Raw genomic sequence first — 21,465 nt, 5'->3', positions numbered from 1 at the left:
TAGTCATAGAGTTTTACAGCACAGAAGGAGGCCCTTCAGCCCATTGTGTCTGTGCCGGCCATCAATATCTAGCTATTCTAATTCCATTTTCCAGCACTTGGTCCATGGCCTTGTGTGCTATGGCATTTTAAGTGCTCATCAAAATGCTTTTTAAATGTTTTGAAGGTTTCCACCTCTACCACCCTTTCAGGCAGTGAGTTCCAGATTCCCCCCATCCTCTGGGTGAAATAGGCTTTCCTCAAATCCCCTCCAAATCTCCTGCTCCGTACCTTAAATCTATGCGTCCTGGTTATTGATCCATCTACTAAGGGCGGCACGGTGGAACAGTGGTTAGCACTGCTGCCTCACTGCGCCAGGGACCTGGATTCAATTCTGACCTTATGTGACTGTCTGTGTGGAACATTCTCCGTGCCTGCCTGGGTTTCCTCCGGCTGCTCCGGTTTCCCCCCACAGTCCAAAGATGTGCAGTAGGTGGATTGGCTATGCTGCATTGTCTCTTGCCAAAAGGTTAGGTGGGGTTACGGGGATAGGATGGGGGGCCTGACCCTAGGTAGGGTGCTCTCTGAGGGTTGGTGCAGACTTGATGGGCCAAATGGCCTCCTTCTGCACTGTAGGAATTCTATGATTCTAACGAGAACTATTTCTTCCCATCTACATCCCTCATAATTTTGTATACGTTGATCACGTCCCCCCCCTCAGCCTTCTTTACTCAAAGGAAAACAACCCTAACAAACCTCTCTTCATTGCTGAAACGCTGCAGCCCAGCAACATCCTGGTGAATCTCCTCTGCAACCTCCCGAATGCAATCACTTCCTTCCTATAGTGTGGCGACCAGAACTCCACACAATACTCCTGCTCGGGCCGAACGAGCTCCATCATAACCTCCCGAGCACTTATCTTCTACACCTCGGCTAATAAAGGCAAGTCTCCTACATGCCTTCTGAATCACCTTATCCATCTGTCCTGTTGCCTTCTGGGATCTTAGGTCATGCACCTCAAGGTCTCTCTGGTCCTCTGTAACTTCAAGTGCCCTATTGTTTATTCTATACTCCCTTGCCTTGCTAGTTCTCCCTAGCTGCATCACCTCACACTTTTCAGGGTTAAATTCCATGTTGTTCCCATCTGACCAGCCCTCATTATCATCCTGTAGTCGATGTTGCGCCGACCTGTGAAACCACTCTAAAGCCCATCTACACTATTTCCTTATCATCCATATGTCTATCCAATGACCATTTGAATGCCCTTAGTGTTGGCGAGTCCACTACTGTTGCAGGCAGGGCATTCCACACCCTTACTACTCTCTGAGTAAAGAACCTACCTCTGACATCTGTCCTATATCTATCTCCCCTCAATTTAAAGCTATGTCCCCTCGTGCTAGACATCACCATCCGAGGAAGAAGGCTCTCACTGTCCGCCCTATCCAATCCTCTGATCATCTTGTATGCCTCAATTAAGTCACCTCTTAACCTTCTTCTCTCTAACGGAAACAGCCTCAAGTCCCTCAGCCTTTCCTCATAAGATCTTCCCTCCGGACCAGGCAACATCCTGGTAAATCTCCTCTGCACGCTTTCCAATGCTTCCACATCCTTCCTATAACGCGGTGACCAGAATTACACGCAATACTCCAAATGCGGCCGCACCAGAGATTTGTACAGCAGCAACATGACCTCATGGCTCCGAAACTCAATCCCTCTACCAATAAAAGCTAACACACCGTACGCCTTCTTAACAACCCTCTCAACCTGGGTGGCAACTTTCAGGGATCTATGTACATGGACACCGAGATCTCTCTGCTCATCCACACTGCCAAGAATCTTACCATTAGCCCAGTACTCTGTCTTCCTGTTATTCCTTCCAAAATGAATCACCTCACACTTTTCTGCATTAAACTCCATTTGCCACCTCTCAACCCAGCGCTGCAGCTTATCTACGTCCCTCTGTAACTTGTAACATCCTTCCTCACTGGTCTATAGTTACCGGGGTTGTCTCTACTACCCTTCTTGAACAAGGGGACAACATTTGCTATCCTCCAGTTTTCTGGCACTATTCCTGTAGACAAAGATGACTTAAAGATCAAAGCCAAAGGCTCAGCAATCTCCTCCCTAGCTTCCCAGAGAATCCTAGGATAAATCCCATCCGACCCAGGGGACATATCTATTTTCACACTTTCCAGAATTGCTAACACCTCCTCCTTATGAACCTCAAGCCCTTCTAGTCCACTTCCTAACCCTAACCCTAACCGACTTTAGTGTCATCTGCAAATTTACTCACCCATCCTTCTACGCCCTCCTCCAGGTCATTTATAAAAATGACAAACAGCAGTGGCCCCAAAACAGATCCTTGTGGTACACCACTAGTAACTGGACTGCAGTCTGAACAATTCCCATCAACCACCACCCTTTGTCTTCTTCCAGCTAGCCAATTTCTGATCCAAACTGCTAAATCACCCTGAATCCCGTGCCTCCGTATTTTCTGCAGTAGCCTACCGTGGAGAACCTTATCAAACGCTTTACTGAAATCCATATACACCACATCAACTGCTTTACCCTCATCCACCTGTTTGGTCCCCTTCTCAAAGAACTCAATAAGGTTTGTGAGGCACGACCTACCCTTCATAAAACCTTGTTGACTATATCTAATCAAATTATTCCCTTCCAGATGATTATACATCCTATCTCTTATAAACCTTTCCAAGATTATAACCCTTTCCAAGATTTTGCCCACAACAGAAGTAAGGCTAACTGGTCTATAGTTACTGGGGTTGTCTCTACTCCCCTTCTTGAACAAGGGGACAACATTTGCTATCCTCCAGTCTTCTGGCACTATTCCTGTAGACAAAGATAACTTAAAGATCAAAGCCAAAGGCTCAGCAATCTCCTCCCTAGCTTCCCAGAGAATCCTAGGATAAATCCCATCCGGCCCAGGGGACTTATCTATTTTCACACTTTCCAGAATTGCTAACACCTCCTCTTTATGAACCTCAAGCCCTTCTAGTCTAGTAGCCTGAATCTCAGTATTCTCCTCGACAACATTGTCTTTTTCCTGTGTGAATACTGACGAAAAATATTCATTTAACACCTCTCCTATCTCCTCGGACTCCAAGCACATCTACACATCTCCTCATCTACACATCTAGTGACCTCCTCGAAAAATGCAATCAAATTTGTTAAACGTGATCTCCCCTTGACAAAGCCATGCCGACTATACATGAATAATCCTTGCCTCTCCAAGTGGAGATTAATTCTGTCCCTCAAGAATTTTTTTTCAATAATTTCCCCACCACTGATGTTAGACTCACTGGTCTGTAATTACCTGGTCTTTCCCTATTTTCCTTCTTGAACAATGGTACCACATTGGCTTTCCTCCAATGCTCTGGCACCTTTCCTGTGACCAGAGAGGATTTGAAAATTAGTGACAGAGCCCCTGCAATCTCCTCCCTTGCCTTACACAGCAGCCTGGGATACATCTCATCTGGGCCTGGTGGTTGATCCACTTTTAAACCCACTAGAACTGCCAGCACCTCCTCCCTCTAAATGCTAATCTGTTCAATTATATCACAGCCCCCCCGCTTCTGTATCTACATTGTCCCTCTTCATAGTCAACACAGATGCAAAATACTAATTTAACACCTGACCTACATCTTCTAGCTCCACACACACATTGCCACTTTGGTCCCTAATGGGCCCTACTCTTTCCCGGGTTACCCTCTTGCTCTTAATATAACTTATGAAACACCTTGGGAATTTCCTTTTTTTGCCGACCAGATTTTTTCATGTCCCACCTTCGCTCTCCGAATTTCTTTTTAGAGTACTCCTCTATACTTTCTGTACTCCGAGGTCATTCACTGTTCTAAGCCCCATGAATCTGCCAGTAGCCTCCCTATTTTACCTTATCCGACCCTCTATTATCCCTTGACACCCAGGGTTCTCTGGACTTGTTGGTCACGCCCTTTACCTTCAGGGGAACATGTTGACATTGTACTCTCTCCATTTCCTTTTTGAATTACTCTCCCTGCTCTGAATCTGGATCTTCCTACAAGTAGCTGCTCCCAACATGATTTGGCCAGATCCTGTCTTAACCCATTAAAATCGGCCTTCCCACCCCCCCCCCCCCCCCCCCCCCCAGTTCAGGCAATTTATTTTCAGGCCATCTTTTTTAAAAATAAATTTAGAGTACCCAATTCATTTTTTCCAATTAAGGGACAATTTAGGGTGGCCAATCCACCTACCCGCACATCTTTGGGTTGTGGGGGTGAAGCCCACGCAGACACGGGGAGAATGTGCAAACTCCACACGGACAGTGACCCAGAGCTGGGATCGAACCTGGGACCTCGGCGCCGTGAGCCGGCAATGTTCAGGCCATCTTTGTCCTTTTCCATAACTACCTTAAATATTACTGAGTTATGGTCACTGTGGTGATGTGCATCACTGTAAATACATGTAAGCTAGACAGACACTAGAGGGAGCACCAGATACATCACACACACACACTCAACCAATAGATAAGTTAGATAGGAGGCGACCAATGGACATTCACGATACACAAGGAGGTGACACGACCACATTACACGACCACATGGGGCATTACACCAACCCATACATAAAGGACACCACACACATGATCAGCCCTTTTGGCCAGTGGAGACAGTCAGTGAGGAGAGGCACAGGGTTGATTCATTATCACACCCACCACGTGGAAGACAGCAGCTGGTTAGTCAGATTAGGTAGCTACAAAAGGATTAGCAGTAGTGTCGAACTCAAGTTATAAAAGTGTACATAGTGTAAATAAATGAGTTGAAGTTATTTACACGTCTCGACCCTCCTTGACAAATGCAATACAAGGAAGCTGCTTATGTTACAAAGGAAACATAACAAAACAGTCACTATCATCGAAAGGCTCCCCCACTGACACCTCTTTTGCGTGCCCAGCTTAATTCCCTAAAATTAAGTACCACCCCCTCTCTTGTTGGATTTTCTCTGTGCTTGCTCAATAAGCTCTCCTGAATGCACTTTAAGAATTCAGCTCCCTCCAGCCTATTCTAATTAATATTGGGGAATTTGAAACCCCCTACTATTATTACCCTATTATTTTTACACATCTTGGAGATATGTCTGCATATCTGTTCTATCTCTCCAAGTCTGTTTGGGGGCTTATAGAACACTCCCAGCAACTTCCACCTGTGATGAATGTTGTAATTTCAGATGTACTGTATTATTGCTATTTGGTGCAGTAAGGGTTAAAAGGCTGGGTTAGAGTGTGTTTTACTGCTGCAGACATATTTTTAAAAATTTTAGTTTGAAAGTCAACAAAGCTTTTGGATGCCGGGGTGAACTTAAACCATCGTAAAAAGCTTGAGCTAACGCAATTTTGTTTTGATTAAGGGGATTCCCTGGGGAGTTAATTCGTTTTTAGCTTGGTGAGATGATGTCATTGCTGGGTGGAACTAAGGTTTTATGAGCAAGCATTTTCAGTTCAGTTCTGTTGTGGATGAAGCTGGGATAATAAGTTAGATTCTGTTCTCTGCAGTTTAGTTAAAAAGAGATTAACAGTCTTTAGAACAGTGCAGACTTGTCAGAGGACAAGGTGGAGCTGAAACAAGCCAGTTGAAGACATACAGCCAGAGTTTCGACATGGGTCTGACAGGAGTCAGATCTTTTCTGGACAGCAGTGTCAAGAGATCTTCTCAAAGAATGGGCTGAATTCTTCCGTCCCACCCACCGCAAGAACGATACGGGCGAGATGTGGACAATGGAGAACTCTATTGACCTCGGACGGGATTCTCTGGTTGCCGGGCGGATGGAGAATCCCACCCAATGGGCAGGATTCTCTGAGCCCGCGCTGGGTCGGAGAATTGTCGGGGGGGCGCCCGAATCCCGCCACGCCGCTCAGATGCCGGGCCGCCAAGAAAATCGCCGTGGCGCCAGTCCCCGCGGCGATTTTCCACGCTCGACGGGCGGAGTGCCCGCCGAGACCCGCTGGCATCGTTCGCGAATGGTCCTACCCGGCGGGACCTCAGCGTTCTGGCTGTGGGGGCTGTCCTGGTGCGGGGGTGGGGGGAGCCAACTCCGGGGGCGGGGGGGGCCTCCATGGTGGCCAGGCCCGATGGGGGCAACCGATCGATGGGCGTGCTCATTCCGGGGTGGGGCCTTTGTTCCTCTGCGCCGAGCATCTGTAGGGCTCCGCCATGTTGCCTGGAGGGCCGGCGCAGAGACGGCCGTGGCGCGCATGCGCGGACCGTGCAGGGCCGGCTTTTGGTGCCGGAGGAACGCACAGCACTCCAGCGCCATGCTAAACCCCAAGGAAGGGGAGAATGACTGAGCCTGGCGGCCTGATGAAGCGGGCGTCGCTCGCACCGGTTTTGACGCCAGCATCAACACTTAGCTGGGATTTCAGAGAATCCAATATCTCTGTAAAGCAAGTATTCCTCTCTGCTACTGGTATTTAAAGCGGATTGAGAACTGAGATGATTTACGTTCTTGTTGTTGAAGTGGGAATAGAGATAGCAATGAAGGGTATTGTATTCACTGTATTGAGTGGTATTGAGTTCATGCGGTAATTGTAAACTATTTGTTGGTGTGATGTTAAAGATTTTAATACAGAGTTAGTAATAAAGTTTGTTTTAAGATACCATATCCCTATTTCTTTGTGCAATCACTTCTGGAGCAAAGTATCCTTTCCTCACAGTCTTACAAATTAAAATTAAATATTGGGATTTCTGTACAGTATCCTCGCCACTGTTGGGGTCTGGTCTGGCATCCTCATACACCCAAATGGCTTCAATTGAGGAACCTGCTAAGATATCATCCATCCGCACTGCAGTAATTGACTGATCAATATTGCAACACTACATCCTCTTTTACAGCACCCACCCCCCTCCAATCTCACCTGAAGATTTTATACCCTGGAATATGAAGTCCTGCCCCTCCCTCAACCACGTCTCTGCGATAGCAATAATATCATATTTCCATATTTAATCAACCTTACCTGTAAGACTCTTTGTTTTTCAATAAATACCATCTAACCTTGCCATATTCCCTTGTGCCTTAACATGTCTCTCTCTATGTTCTGCCTTCCAAACTGACTTAGTTTGTCTTCTATATTTGGCTGTGCATCACTCCCTATGGTACCTCCACATTGTTACCCATCCCCCTGCCAAATTAGTTTAACCTCTCCTCCCCCACCCCCATCCCCCAACAGCACCAGCAAACCTCTCCACAAAGATGTTGGAGCAGCTTGTGGTAGAGCCCACTAGGGAACAGGCAATTCTGAATTTGATGATGTGTAATGAAGCAGACTTGATTAGGGAATTTAAGGTAAAGGAACCCTTAAGGGGCAGTGACAGCATGATGAAATTTACCCTGCAGTTTGAGAGGAAGAAGCTGGAATCAGATGTAACAGTTTTACAATTGAGTAAAGGTAACTACTGTGGTGGGCTATATTAGGGGTATCGCGGTACCTAGGTGGGATGTACCTTATACTGTAGTATGAATGGTGGAACCTGCCTGCCAGTTCCGCCCAGCAGGCGGAGCATGAAAGTCTGTGTTTCACCCACAGCAATCATTCTGTACCGGAGCTGCTGGGGTAATTACTTGTTCATTAAAGCCTTCAATTGGACTACAATCTCGCTTCAGTAGTGATTGATCGTGCATCAACTACAAAGACATGAGGGAGGAGCTGGCCAGAGTTGATTGGAAGGGGATCCTAACAGGGAAGACAGCAAAACAACAACAGTAGGGGTTTTGGGGGTTATTCGGGAGGCACAACAGAAATTCATCCCAAGGAGGAGGAAACATGCTAAGGGGAGGACGAATATTTTCTCAGAAAATTCTAATCTTCCACAGATTTGACTGCAATCCACAAATCGCAATCATATTATCACACACAAATCAATGCAAAAATATGCAAAGTTTACAGTTCACATTTTTCATATAACCCAAAACTAAATAACGACGGTAGCAGGCTATTTGCTTTGAATGCTTTTAAGCAGTAACAGTTGTGCAATCTCATTCTGTAGTTGTCAAGGAAGGAATTTTTGTTTACAACCTGAATACTAGCGAGCAATCCTTATTTCAAAGAAAATCAAATTCTTGGAAACGTTTAAAGGTGTCACCTACAGTCAGGTTATAATGTGATGCTACTGCCAGTGTCGCGAACACGTTTTAATAATCACAAAAGGGAATGGTTTCTGTCTACATGCGGAATGTCAGTCATGATGCAGACCAGTGGTATACAACAGGATTTGAAATAGGAAGAGAGAGTTAATACCCCCTTCAGACGCAGGGCAACGTTTTCTCATTGCTAGCCTGCTGATTTAACCCTATTCACACTGGATAGCCGAGGATGTTGTTGAGCAAATATGCTGTTAATTGTGCACAATGACATTGACTAAACCTGACCATCAAGAACAATGAGAGAGTACCACAACTTCAAATTCAAATCTCACCTCCTCCGCTCTGTGGCATTGACGACCTTTTACAAATGATTATATGTGGCACCGCAATGCCCAAGTTAGCACAGACGGAAGCTCAATAAAACTATCCAAGCCACAAGCAAGATAATGGGGGGGCGGGATCCTTGTTGCCATATGGGGGGCAAGTGTGGAGATGGTGGACGCACAAATGTGTCCCATTGGCTGGCTCGCTGATTTGCCAGCACCATTCCAGCAGGTCAGTGATGAGTAGCCAGTTCAGTGGAGTTAGAGGCCAATTTTCAGAGGGCTTGCGAGTTCCCCATGATTTGGGAACAGACAAGCCACCTGGAGGCAGACACTGATTCTGAAATGGAGCCTCTCCATGATGGTGGGTTGCTGGGGCCATTATTTCATTTAAAGGCTTTAATGGTTGCTGAGAAGGTACTTCAAGATGGACGCGCCCTCTCCCTCCGTTATCTGCAACGGTGGACCACAGAAGCTTCCCAGATGAAAGATCTCCTATTGTGGCCACCCAGCTTTAAATCCCCACCCACTATTCTTAATTGGACAGTGCAGGGGTGGGGGGGGGGGGGGTTCCTCTACTCACTAATCGACCAATTCATGGACAATCACAGCTGGGTGAATATTCCCCTGATATAATGTGGGGTCTGGACCCCACTTGACTGTGATGCTGGGGTCCCAACCCAAATCTCCGTCCCATGTATTTTTGTGTGACCAGTGTTATTTTATCCCCCCTCCCTCGCACAGAGAGAAAGCCCAGGAATGACGAACAAAGTCATCGAACAGTCTGTCAAGAGGAAACCCATTACAAATCTCAGTCAAAGTGATGATGGCCATTGTACTCTGCATCTTCACTACCGTAGGCAACGGCCGCCTTTACAATGCTGTGCATTAGCATTTCAACTCTCTGCTTAATTAAATTATGTACCTGCTGATGTTCTGTATCAGCCAGTGTTTTGGTAAAATATGCAGCATTCAAAGTACCTGAGAACATGATTTGCCACATGTTACCACGTACAAATGTTTGACATATTACTTTTTGTTTCTACAGCAAGCAGCCTCAACCAGGGCCGGATATTTGGGTGGGCAGGAGGGGATGTGGGGGTGGAGGGGAGATGGATATTGGTCTTTGTTGTGCCGGCAAAACATCTGACCCCAAACTGGCTCGGCCATTGTTCAGGCATTTGGGGCAGCTGCCTAGTGCACGTCCAGTAAGGACCCTTGCCAAAATTCAAGTTTCCCAGGGAAAACCAGGCCTCGAATTGTTTGCACTTGGGGGTTATCGGAGATGTCGAAACGGCCTAGCCAGCGGCGGCATCGAAAGATGAAGTAAACCAAAGTAAACATGATTGATTTCGTCATTTCAGTGGAGCTATGGGAACGGGTACACAGTATCCCGAATCCACAGTACACCCTCACCAGCCATGATCAGCACTTCAGGCAGTGTCCTTTCCCCATCCTTCTGGGACTTACCAGAGAGCCTCTCACACCGGTGAGGCAGGTGGTTCCAAACTGAAGTCTTGGGCACCCAGTCTGAAGTCGGGGGGCGCACAGAAATCTATTCCCCTCAAGTTGAAGGCAGGCAGGCCTTTCGAAAGCGAAGGCAAAATGCAAGATTCCAGGTTACATGCTCTCAGTTGCTCAGCCAACAGCGATGTGCAGATAAACACAGAGGCTGCACTTCACCAGCCGCGCTCTGTGATACCAGCCCAGCTCTCTGGGGGCTACTTTCTGCAACAGGCCTCATTACAAAATGCAGGAATGATTTTCTTCAGCAAGCTTAAGAGCAGCTTCAGAGCTGTGCTTTGACTAAGAACTCAGACAATATTACTCCCAGCAAAGAAACACATCGCTGATTGAATGGCGCATGGCCAAGACATTGAACAAAAAAAATTCAAACAAAGCTACATTGTATAAACACGATTGAGATTCCATTGTCTCCTCTTAATGCATTTTTGTTTGAGTTTTATATTGAAAATGTCAGGAATTTCTTCGGGCTTACTGGAAGAATTATGGAAGAGAATTACAGAACACAGGAAGATTTGATCCCGATTTACCACAGCCTGTTTTGATGAGGAATGCACGAGGTTTAAAAGAGCAGACCGGGTAAATAATTAGGCGATGGCCTAAAAGTGCCTTTCGATCGGCGGAGAAAGAAAATCGAGGAAGAAATTCTTGCAAAAGAACAAGGGCGGGGTTTTCCGCCCCTTCCCGTCGTCCGGATCATCCCTGTCCCGCCAATGGTGACCCCCGCACCCCCCCGCGCAAAGGCAGGAGAGTCAGGCCGGACTTTGCCCGGAAAGCCAGATAAGGCGAACAAAAGCTGCCTGCCTCCAAATGGCAGGTAGTTTGTTCAACCCATTCAATTGGAATTTTTCAATCCACGGTGGCATACATAGAAACGTATGTGGGAAACAGAAGCAGGAGGAGAGCATTCGGCCCTCTGCCATTCAATATGATCATGACTGATCATCAAGTTCAATACCCTGATCCTGCCTTGCCCCCCCCCCCTCCCCCCCCCCCCCCAATATCCTTGATCCCTTCAGCCCCAAGAGCTATATCTAATTCCTTCTTGAAATTACGCAACGTTTTGGCCTCATCTACTTTCTGTGGCAATAAGTTCCACAGATCCGCCACTCTCTGGGCGAAGACATTTCTCCTCACCCCAGTCCTAAAAGGGTTTACACCTTATCCTCAAAGCAAACCATAGGGCACCACGGTAGCATGGTGGTTAGCACAATTGCTTCACAGCTCCAGAGTCCCAGGTTCGATTCCCGGCTTGGGTCACTGTCTGTGCGGAGTCTGCACGTTCTCCCCCGTGTCTGCGTGGGTTTCCTCCGGATGCTCCGGTTTCCTCCCACAGTCCAAAGATGTGCAGGTTAGGTGGATTGGCCATGATAAATTGCCCTTAGTGTTGGGTGGGGTTACTGGGTTATGGGGATAGGGTGAAGATGTGGGCTTGGGTAGGTTGCTCTTTCAAAGAGCTGGTGCAGACTCGATGGGCCGAATGGCCTCCTTCTGCACTGTAAATTCTATGCTGATAACCCCTAGTTCTTGACTCCCCCACCATTGGGAATATTCTTTCTGAATCTACCCTAGCAGTTTTTATGAGATCCCCTCTCATTCCTGGTCAAGTCTACGAGTTACGTCTTACAAGAATTCCAGTAGATTTGTCAGACAGGATTTCTTTTTTGTAAATCCATGCCGACTTTGTCTGGTTATACCGCTGCTTTCCAAATGCTGTGCTATGAAATCCTTGATAATGGACTCTCGCAGCTTCCCTACTGCCGACGTTAGGCTCACTGGTCTATAGACCCCTGCTTTTTGAAAAGCAGTCTTACATTTGCTGCCCTCCAATCTGTCGGAGCTATTCCAGACTCCAAATAAGTTTGGAAAATGACCACCAATGGATCTACTATTTCTAAGGTCTCTTCCTTAAGTACTCTGGGTTGAGGATTATCAGGCCTGGAGAATTATCCACCCTGAATCCCATTAATTTCCCCCAAACCATTTCTCTGCCAATACCGATTTCCTTCAGCTCCTCACTAAAACTGGTGTTTCTCAGAACTTCTGGTACATTATTCGCGCCTTCCTAGCAGCTGCCTGGAGGTGGCCTCCTGGTTGCAAATCAGGAGGTCAGAGCTGCAGGTGGACTTTGATTCCACCCCCTCCCCACAACACAACCTACCTAACCCCAGCACCACAATGATCTGCCATGATCCTACTGAATGGCGGAGCAGGCTCGAGTGGCCGAGTGGCCAACTCCTGCTCCTACTTTGTACGTTCGTATTGGCGGCCTGGGTAGCCGTGGCCATTTTTAAATTTCAGATTGGTTAACCTCGACACGGCGCCTCTCCCTTACCTACACCTGCAGCTCCCCGAGTGCTGACGGGTGTCCGAATGCCTTCCCCACAATCAGGAGCCATCCTGTTCTCCTTGATTGGACTGCGAGCCTTACTTTTAAAAAACAAATTGCTCCTTCATGGGATGTGGGCATCGCTGCTGGGCCAACATCTGTTGCCCGTCCCCAATTGCCCCTGAACTGAGTGTCTCGCTTGGCCACTTCAGAGGATAGTTCAAGAGTCAACTGTATTGCTGTGGGTCTGGAGTCACATGTAGGTCAGACCAGGTAGAGATGGCTGATTTTCTTCCCTAAAGGACATCTGTGACCCATATGAGTTTTTACAACAATCGATGATAGTTTCATGGTCTCCATAACTGGGACAAGTTTTCAATCCTAGATTTATTAACTAAATTTAAATTCCACCAGCTGCCGTGGTGGAATTTGAACCCATGTCCCTAGAAGGCCATCAGAAATAGGGGGAGGAGGAGGCCATTCGGCCCCTCGAGCTTGCTCCACCATTCAATAGGATCATGGCTGATCCGAAATTCCTCACGTCCACTTTCCTGCCCTTTCCCCATAACCCTTGATTCTCTTACTGATCCAGAATCTGTCTCTCTCAGCCTTAAATATATACAAGGACTCTGCCCCCACAGCTCTCTGTGGCGAGGGGTTCCAAAGATCCACAACCCTCTGGGGCAAGAAATTCCTCCTCATCTCAAGTCTTAAATTGACACCTCTTTATTCTGAGACTATTCCCTCTGGTCTGCGACTCTCCCATGAGGGGAAATATCCTCTCAGCATTTACCCTGTCAAACCCCTTAAGAATCCTGTTTGTTTTAATGTCATCACGTCTCATTCTTCTAAATTCCAATGAGTGAAGTCTCAACCTGTTTAACCTTTGTTCATAAAATTGTTGTGTTCTGCTTCTTCATGTAGCATAAGCTGCTTCCTTGATGTATGTTCTGACAAAGGAAGGTTCAGACTTGGAGATAGATTTACATACATAGGTAACATAGACATACAGTGCAGAAGGAGGCCATTCGGCCCATCAAGTCTGCACCGGCCCACTTAAGCCCTCATTTCCACCCGATCCCGGTAACCCAATAACCCCTCCTAATCTTTTTGGTCACTAAGGGCAATTTATCATGGCCAATCCACCTAACCTGCACGTCTTTGGACTGTGGGAGGAAACCGGAGCTCCCGGAGGAAACCCACGCAGACACGGGGAGAACGTGCAGACTCCGCACAGACAGTGACCCAGCAGGGAATCGAACCTGGAACCCTGGCGCTGTGAAGCCACAGTGCTATCCACATTTAACACATTTATTGAACAGTTAACAATTCTCCTACTTGAGTTCAACTCTCCTGCTAATTTTGCTATAGTAACTCAGTCTAACTAACCAGTTAGACTGCTCTAAGCCATGCGGTGGGTGTGATGCTCTGATCTGCCCCTGTCCTTCTCTCTTGGCGTCCCTGTGGAAAGAGAAAGAGCATGTGTGCCCTGTCCTTTTATATGTGTTGCCCCCTTGTGGTAGTGTCACCTCTGGGTGTCTTGACTGCGCATTGGTCGTGTCCTATTCTATGTGTTCATTAGCTGCATGTCTGCATGTCATGATGTCTCTGGTGCTCCCTCTAGTGTTTACTTAGTTGTAGTGTATTTACATTAATTTCTTGTGTATCTACAGTGATGCATATCACCACAAAGATAGTCCCTCCAGATCATCCAGTGAATCTTCTCAATACCTTGTACAGCTGCAGCAAGACTTCCCTACTCCAGAGGTAGACTTACAATGAAATATAGTGCTGCTACACGGGGTCGCAGCCAATGCGGGGGAGGGCGTGTGTGTGTGCCCCCAAAAGTGTAGGTCCTCCTCTGCTGCAAAGCCTTCAGCGAAGCGAGGAGAAGGTGCTGGCCAACGGCTGTGAGGGGAGCAGCGGGGTGACTCTCGACCTCCAAACAAAAAGTACAGAGGTACCAGACCAGATACACAGCAGCAACCATCCAGGAGCACCAGCAGCCGTCGAGGCTCGAGGCCCGTCCACCCGAGTGAGAGGTGAGCAGAGCAGCCGTTGGGAGATGCAAAGAAGGCCAGGAAAGCGCCAGCGTCGTGTCTCGGGGAATCGGGAAGCAGCAGGGCGACTCAACCAGAGCCAGTGGCCACCCTGGCAGCAGGGCTGAGCGTGAGAAGGGTTGGACTGGACATCAACCGGACAGGGCGGCAAGGGTGAGATTTTGCCTTGCATTGTGTGAGCTGAGGGTGCCTGGGGTCAGGAGGAGATTGATGACATTTGGGATGGGGTTCAATGTCATTAGGGCGGGACTCAACATCATTGGGGGTGGGCCATCACATCAGCATGGGCATGGGGCGTGACATGGGGCCTCCGCAAAGAGGAAGAGCACTGGGCCCCCAGAAGTGAAAGACCACCTATGTCTTACTCTTATACTCAAACCCCCTTGAAATATGGGCCAACAATCCACTAGCCTCTGTTGGATTATTTACTAACCTGGTGGCATTACCATTACGTCATGGTCTCCGGCCATTAATCGGCCAACAAAAGGCAATATCATTGTTGTTATGTCTACTCATGATACAGTACGGGGTCAGGATTCCCATTTTTCCTGACATCGGGGGTCCTGATCTGCAATGCAAAATCCTGCTCATGGAATCTATGCGTTTCTTTTTTATACAATTTAGATGTTTTTTACAAAGATGTAAACTTTCTTCCTCTGTCAGCTTGATATTATGCTGGAGTAGGAAGAATTCCTCAGACATTTTTGAAAGTTTTATTTCATGTTAGTGTCTTTAACACCGGAAAAAAAAATAACACCCAAAGCTGCTTCGCAGAGATATGTGTGGAAAACTATTGGTGCTGATTCAGTGACCAGGATCACAACAGGGGTAACCAAAGTGATTGAAGTGGTGGGGTTTGAATGCAGGTCTCACAGGAGGAGTGGGAGAGCGAAGAGGGCGAAGAAGGATGGGGTACACAGAGAGAATTCCTGAGGAAGAGACCTTTGTGAGGTAAAGGCGCAATCGCCAGCATTGGGTTAAAGAGCAGGGGAGGTGAAGTGGAAGGGTTAGTTCAGGGACCTTAGGGTGAGCTTGTCATGGTGGAGTTTACAGAGGCTGAGGTGGGAAAAGTCTGGATTGACAAGGATAAGAATTTTAAATCTGAGGCACTGGGAGACAAGGAGCCAATGTAAGTGAGCAAGCATTGGACAGTCTCGAGGTCAACAATTTTACATCATAACCTCTGTCTCCATCTTTGTCCTCTGTTTCTTGGGGGTGGGTGGGGGGCTTTCCTGGCTTGTTTCTTCTTTTATTCCCTCATGTTGCATTCAGCTGCTTTTTAATGCAGCCGTTCATTTAAAAAATAAAAAATTTTTTTTAGAGTACCCAATTTTTTTCTCCAATTAAGGGGCAATTTAGCACGGCCAATCCACCTACCCTGCACATCCTTTTGGGTTGCGGGGGTGAGACCCACGCAGACACGGGGGAGAATGTGCAAACTCCACACGGACAGTGACCTGGGGCCGGGATCGAACCTGGCGTCCTCGCCGCCATGAGGCAGCGGTGCTAACCACTGCGCCGCCGTGCCACCCCATTATGTAGCCGTTCTTGCCTTATTTGGGCACAATCTTTGTTTATTTGCAACATCCATTTCCCATGGGCAGCACGGTAGCACAAGTGGGTAGCACTGTGGCTTCACAGCGCCAGGGTCCCAGGTTCGATTCCCCGCTGGGTCACTGTCTGTGCGGAGTCTGCACGTCCTCCCCGTGTCTGCGTGGGTTTCCTCCGGGTGCTCCGGTTTCCTCCCACAGTCCAAAGACGTGCAGGTTAGGTGGATTGGCCATGATAAATTGCCCTTAGTGACCAAAAAGGTTAGGAGGGGCTATTGGGTTACGGGGATAGGGTGGAAGTGAGGGCTTAAGTGGGTTGGTGCAGACTCGATGGGCTGAATGGCCTCCTTCTGCACTGTATGTTCTATGTTCAGGCTGCATTATGAAATCTTTTATTGTTTCATCTCTCCTGCTCTCCACCCTATCACAGATCATTCTGCTTTGTTGTAACAGCTACTCTCCCTCCCCCCCCCCACTGCTTCCACTGGTTAAATCTCTTATATCTCTATCTTGCCATGGTTCTGCAGAAAGGTCAAAGACCTGAAATCTTATGCGGGCTGCACTGGTAATGCCACCCGAAGCCGACGGGCATCTTGCCGATCCGACACATTTTCCGTTCCATCCGTGGCAATTCCTGCTGCGGGCGGGGCCGGAAAATCCCAGTTACCATTTCCGCTGGTTGGGGAGTCTAGGACTAACGGGCAGAGTCTAAAGATTAGAGCCGGGGGGTGAAATTAGGGGGTGAAGAGGGGCTGGTTTAGCACACTGGGCTAAATCACTGGCTTTGAAAGCAGACCAAGGCAGGCCAGCAGCATGGTTCGATTCCCGTACCAGCCTCCCCGAACAGGTGCCGGAATGTGGCCACTAGGGGTTTTTCACAATAACTTCATTGAAGCCTACTCGTGACAATAAGCGATTTTCATTTCATTTTCCAATTAGAAAAGACTTCACACGAAAAGCGGCAGAAGTTCGGAATTCTCTCTTCCACAAAGGGCAACTTGTGTTGATTAATTTTATTCTGAGGTTAAGGGGTAGGCAGGTCCCTGGTGATAAGGCACAGATGGACCACAATCTAATTGAACGAAGGAACAGACTCGAGTAGACCAAATAACAATGATCAAAAGTAACTTGCTCTTCCAATTGGTTCGTGTGGTCCACGTGGCTCAGGAATAGCATTTCAAAAAATGAGAAGGAAACAAATAATGAGGCCATAATTTCTTCAACCGTTACACAGAAAAGTCACTTGAGTAAACCAGAGTTAACACTCTCAGAATGCATGCCAATACTTCCTGGCAATATCAGTGCCTCCATGGGAATACCACATGACGCACGCCACCCTGACTTGGAACTCTACAATCACTGTTCCTTCATTGTCGCTGGGTCAGAATGCTGGAACTCCCACCCCAACAGCACCGTGGAGCCCCTGCACCACATGGACTGCAGCGATTCAAACACAGTGGGCGGGATTCTCAGACCCCCCCACGCCGGGTGGGAGAATCGCCGGGGGTCAGCTTGAATCCCGCCCCCGCCGTCCTCCCAATTCTCCCGCCCCCCCCCCCCCAAAAATCGGCTCGGTGTGAGTCGCGCCGCCCGCTTCGGAGAACGGCGGGGTCCAGCGTGACTCAATGGGCCCCGGGGCTGTCTGGATTCTCCGGCCCGCGATGGGCTGAAGTCCCGCCCGTTCTATGTCGGTCCCGCCGGCGTAAATTGGGGTTGGTCCCTTACCGGCGGGACCTGGCGGCGCGGGCGGGCTCCGGGGTTCTTGGGGGGGGTCACGGAGGGATCTGGCCCCGGGAGGTGCCCCCACAGTGGCCTGGCCCGCAGTCGGGGCCCACCGATCCGCGGGCGGGCCTGTGCCGTGGGGGGCACTCTATTCCTTTTGCACCGGAGGCCGTGGTCATCCGCCATTCCCGGTGCGGAAGTGACTCCATGTGCGCATGCGCAGGGATGACGCCAGCACGTGCTGGCGCTCCCACGCATACGCCGACTCGCACCAGCCGGTGGAGTCCCTTCGGCGCCGGTTGGCATGGCGGCAGGCCCCTAACCCGCCGGGGCGCCAACCACTCCGGGGCGGGCCTAGCGGCTGAAGGTGCGGAGGATTCCGCACCTTTGGGGCGCCCGACGCCGGAGTGGTTCACGCCACTCTGTCCCGCCGGGACCCCCCGCCCCGCCGGGTACGGGGGAATCCCGCCCAGTATCTCACTACTATCACCTTCCCGGGGGCAGTTACTGATGGGCAATAAATGCTGGCCTTGCCGGAGGTGTCTACATCCCAGGAACGAAAAAATAAAAATAAATCAGGAATTTATGGGAGGTAAACTGGAATGACGAACGGAAAATAGATAAATGGGAATAGTGGGACGTGAAAAATAGTTCACAAGGTGATGCCCACAAGGCACATTGATCATTAGCCTGAAGGACAAATAGGTTCCCAACATCCATGTACCGAGTCACATTATTTCCCAGTACAAACAATAATTATTTGTCTCGTGCTACATGTTTGAACTGGGTATAGGAACTTATCGTTATATACCTTTCGTTTCCCGTACCAGCCTCCCCGAACAGGCGCCGGAATGTGGCGACTAGGGGCTTTTCACAGTAACTTCATTTGAAGCCTACTTGTGACAACAAGCGACTTCTTCATTCAAAACTGCAGGCAGCAAACCTGATCCTGTTATCACTGAAGATTGTCCGAAATCCTCCGCGTAACTCATGAGGAGATCTCCAAGGTTGACTGTATTTTGGGAGTGGGCTCCTTCTGAAGCAGCTTCTGGTACCTAGCTCTTGTTAGCTTGGGAGGATTACATGCTTAATCTTAGCTGGACCAACAAATTTGCACTAGTGCGTTAATTAAAATGATCAATAAGGCCAATACTGCAGCCGACAGCCCACAGTTTACACGGGAAACAGTCAGAAATGAGTTGATTGCTCTTACCGACAATTCTGCTGTGTTTAGATGAACTAATTGGTGAGTTTGCTGTCTTGTGTGAAAGTTGAACGAAAGCAGGAGGGACTAATAAAAGGGGAAATTAAACTAAACACAATTGTGACACTTCCTCTGGCCTATTTTTAATTATTTGGGACCAAAGCAATCATTAATCAGTTGTGCAAGTCAGACTTGCGATTACCATTCCACTGTGCCAACTGTGAATCCTCACAGGATCTAAATCAATCTTTCCATGATTTAAAAATCATCTGCCAAAGATCACTTGTGATCAACGGAAAGCTAACCAAGAGGGTCGGAAGCAACTGTGACAGCGGCCTCCAACCTATCCCGAGCCATATTGCAGGGTGGAGGGGGTGGGGGTGGTGGTGGGGTCGTAGTCGCCAGCTGGGGAACCAGCGGGAGCTCGGCATTGTCTTGTGTCGGGAAGGACCTCTGCAAGACAGGGTTTATTCGTCGTGCACTCCAGCTGATGAGCCCCCATCAACGGCAGCAGGATGCCGCCTTTTAGGTGGGCATTTCCCACGCAAGGTGTTGGACAATAAGACCGCCATGAGCCGAACCATCATGGACTTAATCGGGGTGGAGGCGGGAAGGTGCTGCCACCACCCCCCCCCCCCCCCACAAACCCCAACCCCCCACCCCACCTCCCGCACTGCCACCATCGAACGCACCTCGGGTGTTGGGGATGGGGGATACAGGATACAGGCTGTATTAGATACAAAATGCAAGCTTTGATTTGCACCTACTGCTCAGATTGTTCCTCAAACTGTTTTCTTTAAAATTTTCCGTCCCTTTCTCCCCCGAAGCCTGTGTCTCCGTTCAGTGCTGTCAACAGCAGTAACTCTGAGATCAGAATTGCAGGAGGCTACCATCATGCCTGTTGATACACACAGGGCGCGATTCACCAATCGCGGGACTAAGTGTCCGCGCCGTCGTGAATGCCGTCGCGTTTCACGATGGTCTGAAACGGACGCAGGCAGTAGGGATTCTGGCCCCCTACGGCGCTGGAGCGGTTCACGCCGCTCCAGCCTCACTTCCTGACGCGGACTGGAGGCGGCGCCATCCCGCGCATGCCCAGAGGCGAAGCGCCAACCGACGCATGCGTGGTAGACTCACGGAACGCTCCGGCCCCGGCGCAACATGGCGCGGGGGTTCTGGGGCCGGAAGCGGAACAAAGTAGGCCCGGAGGGGGGGGGGGGGGGGGGTGGAAAGAGGCTGGCCCTCCGATCGGTGAGCCCCGATCGCGGGCCAGACCCCATCGGAGGCCCCCTCCCCGGTGAAGGAGCGTTTTTCCCCACCCCACAGGCCACCCACCCCCCCCCACCCTTCGCACAGAGTTCCCGCCGGCAGCGACCAGGGGTGAACAGCGCTGGCGGAACTCTGCCGTTTCCATGCGGCCGCTCGGCTCATCCGACCCGCGACCAGCGCCGCGCCGAATGCGCCAGTGCAAATCGTGCCGATTATCCGCACCTCGGAGAATCGCGCGCCGGCGTCTGGGCGGCGTGGCTCGGTTGCGGTGATTCTCCGGCGCGGGGCTGGGAGAATCGCACCTGCAGTTTCTATTTGGATTAAATTAACAGAATCTCATTTCTTGAGCCATTTCTTTTGTCGCATGAATTCCAATTACTTTTGAATGAAAATGAAATTGGGCTGGATTTTTAAAATTTATTCCTTTATGGGATGTGGGCGTCGCTGGCTGGGCTGGTATTTGTCGCCCATTCCTAATTGCCCTTTGAGTGGCTTGTCCGACCATTTCAGAGAGAATTTAAGAGTCAACCACATTGCTGTGGGTCTGGAGTCACTTGCAGGCCAGACCGGGTAAGGGCGGCTGATTCCCTTCCTTAAAGGACAATCGATGTTAGTTTTATGGTCACTATCGCTGAGGGTAGTTTGAAATTCATGAATCACGCAGGAGGGAAAGCAAAACTCGACAGGGCCATTTGAACTGAGTTCAAACAAACTCCATTTCTGACTTTTCCAAGGGATTTAACTCACAGCGTGGGAGTCATGAATTAATAGAGTAGACATTAACACACTTGATGGGCAGTGAAGGGCTGTAGAACATCATAATCTGAAGGTTGTTTTTTAAACCCCACTCTTTAAACTTAAAAAAAACAGGCTGCAGCTCTCACCGAGTTTTTAAAAAATCTCCTGCTGGAATACTTTGATTGACAGGCCATCTAGTGCAGGTGTGAAAAAACATTACCATCTGGTCATGCATTTTTAATAGAGTTCTTTGTTGACATGTCCAGGAAGCTATGAATGTTTGGCTGAGTTTCAAAAGCCAAAACAGGAGATTCTGAGCTCACAATTTTATTGAGAGTTTCAAGAGACTATTAAAGGATAGGCTCTTTGTGATGTGGGTCTAAGTAGAGCTCTGTTTATTTATAAGAGATTAACCGCAGAAGGAGATTTAAAAGCTTTGAATAGATTTTATAAATTGGAGTATTTCCAGAATCAAGTGTATATGAGTGAGAGCTGGATCGGATTATTAGAAGTTAATTTTTTTCATAGAACATAGAACGATACAGCGCAGTACAGGCCCTTCGGCCCACGATGTTGCACCGAAACAAAAGCCATCTAACCTACACTATGCCATTATCATCCATATGTTTATCCAG

General features: G+C 48.8%; 1 protein-coding gene across 3 annotated transcripts in view; it reads right to left on the bottom strand.

Moving 5' to 3' along the window:
- Positions 1-21,465, bottom strand: part of myripb (myosin VIIA and Rab interacting protein b) — a 475,899-nt gene that overhangs the window by 132,506 nt on the left and 321,928 nt on the right. The gene's annotated exons all lie outside the window — the stretch shown is intronic.

Source organism: Scyliorhinus torazame, chromosome 6, assembly GCF_047496885.1.
Source record: "Scyliorhinus torazame isolate Kashiwa2021f chromosome 6, sScyTor2.1, whole genome shotgun sequence".
Taxonomy (NCBI): Eukaryota; Metazoa; Chordata; class Chondrichthyes; order Carcharhiniformes; family Scyliorhinidae; genus Scyliorhinus; species Scyliorhinus torazame.
The sequence above is the reverse complement of the archived record's forward strand: the minus strand, read 5'-3'. Positions and strand labels throughout refer to the sequence as shown.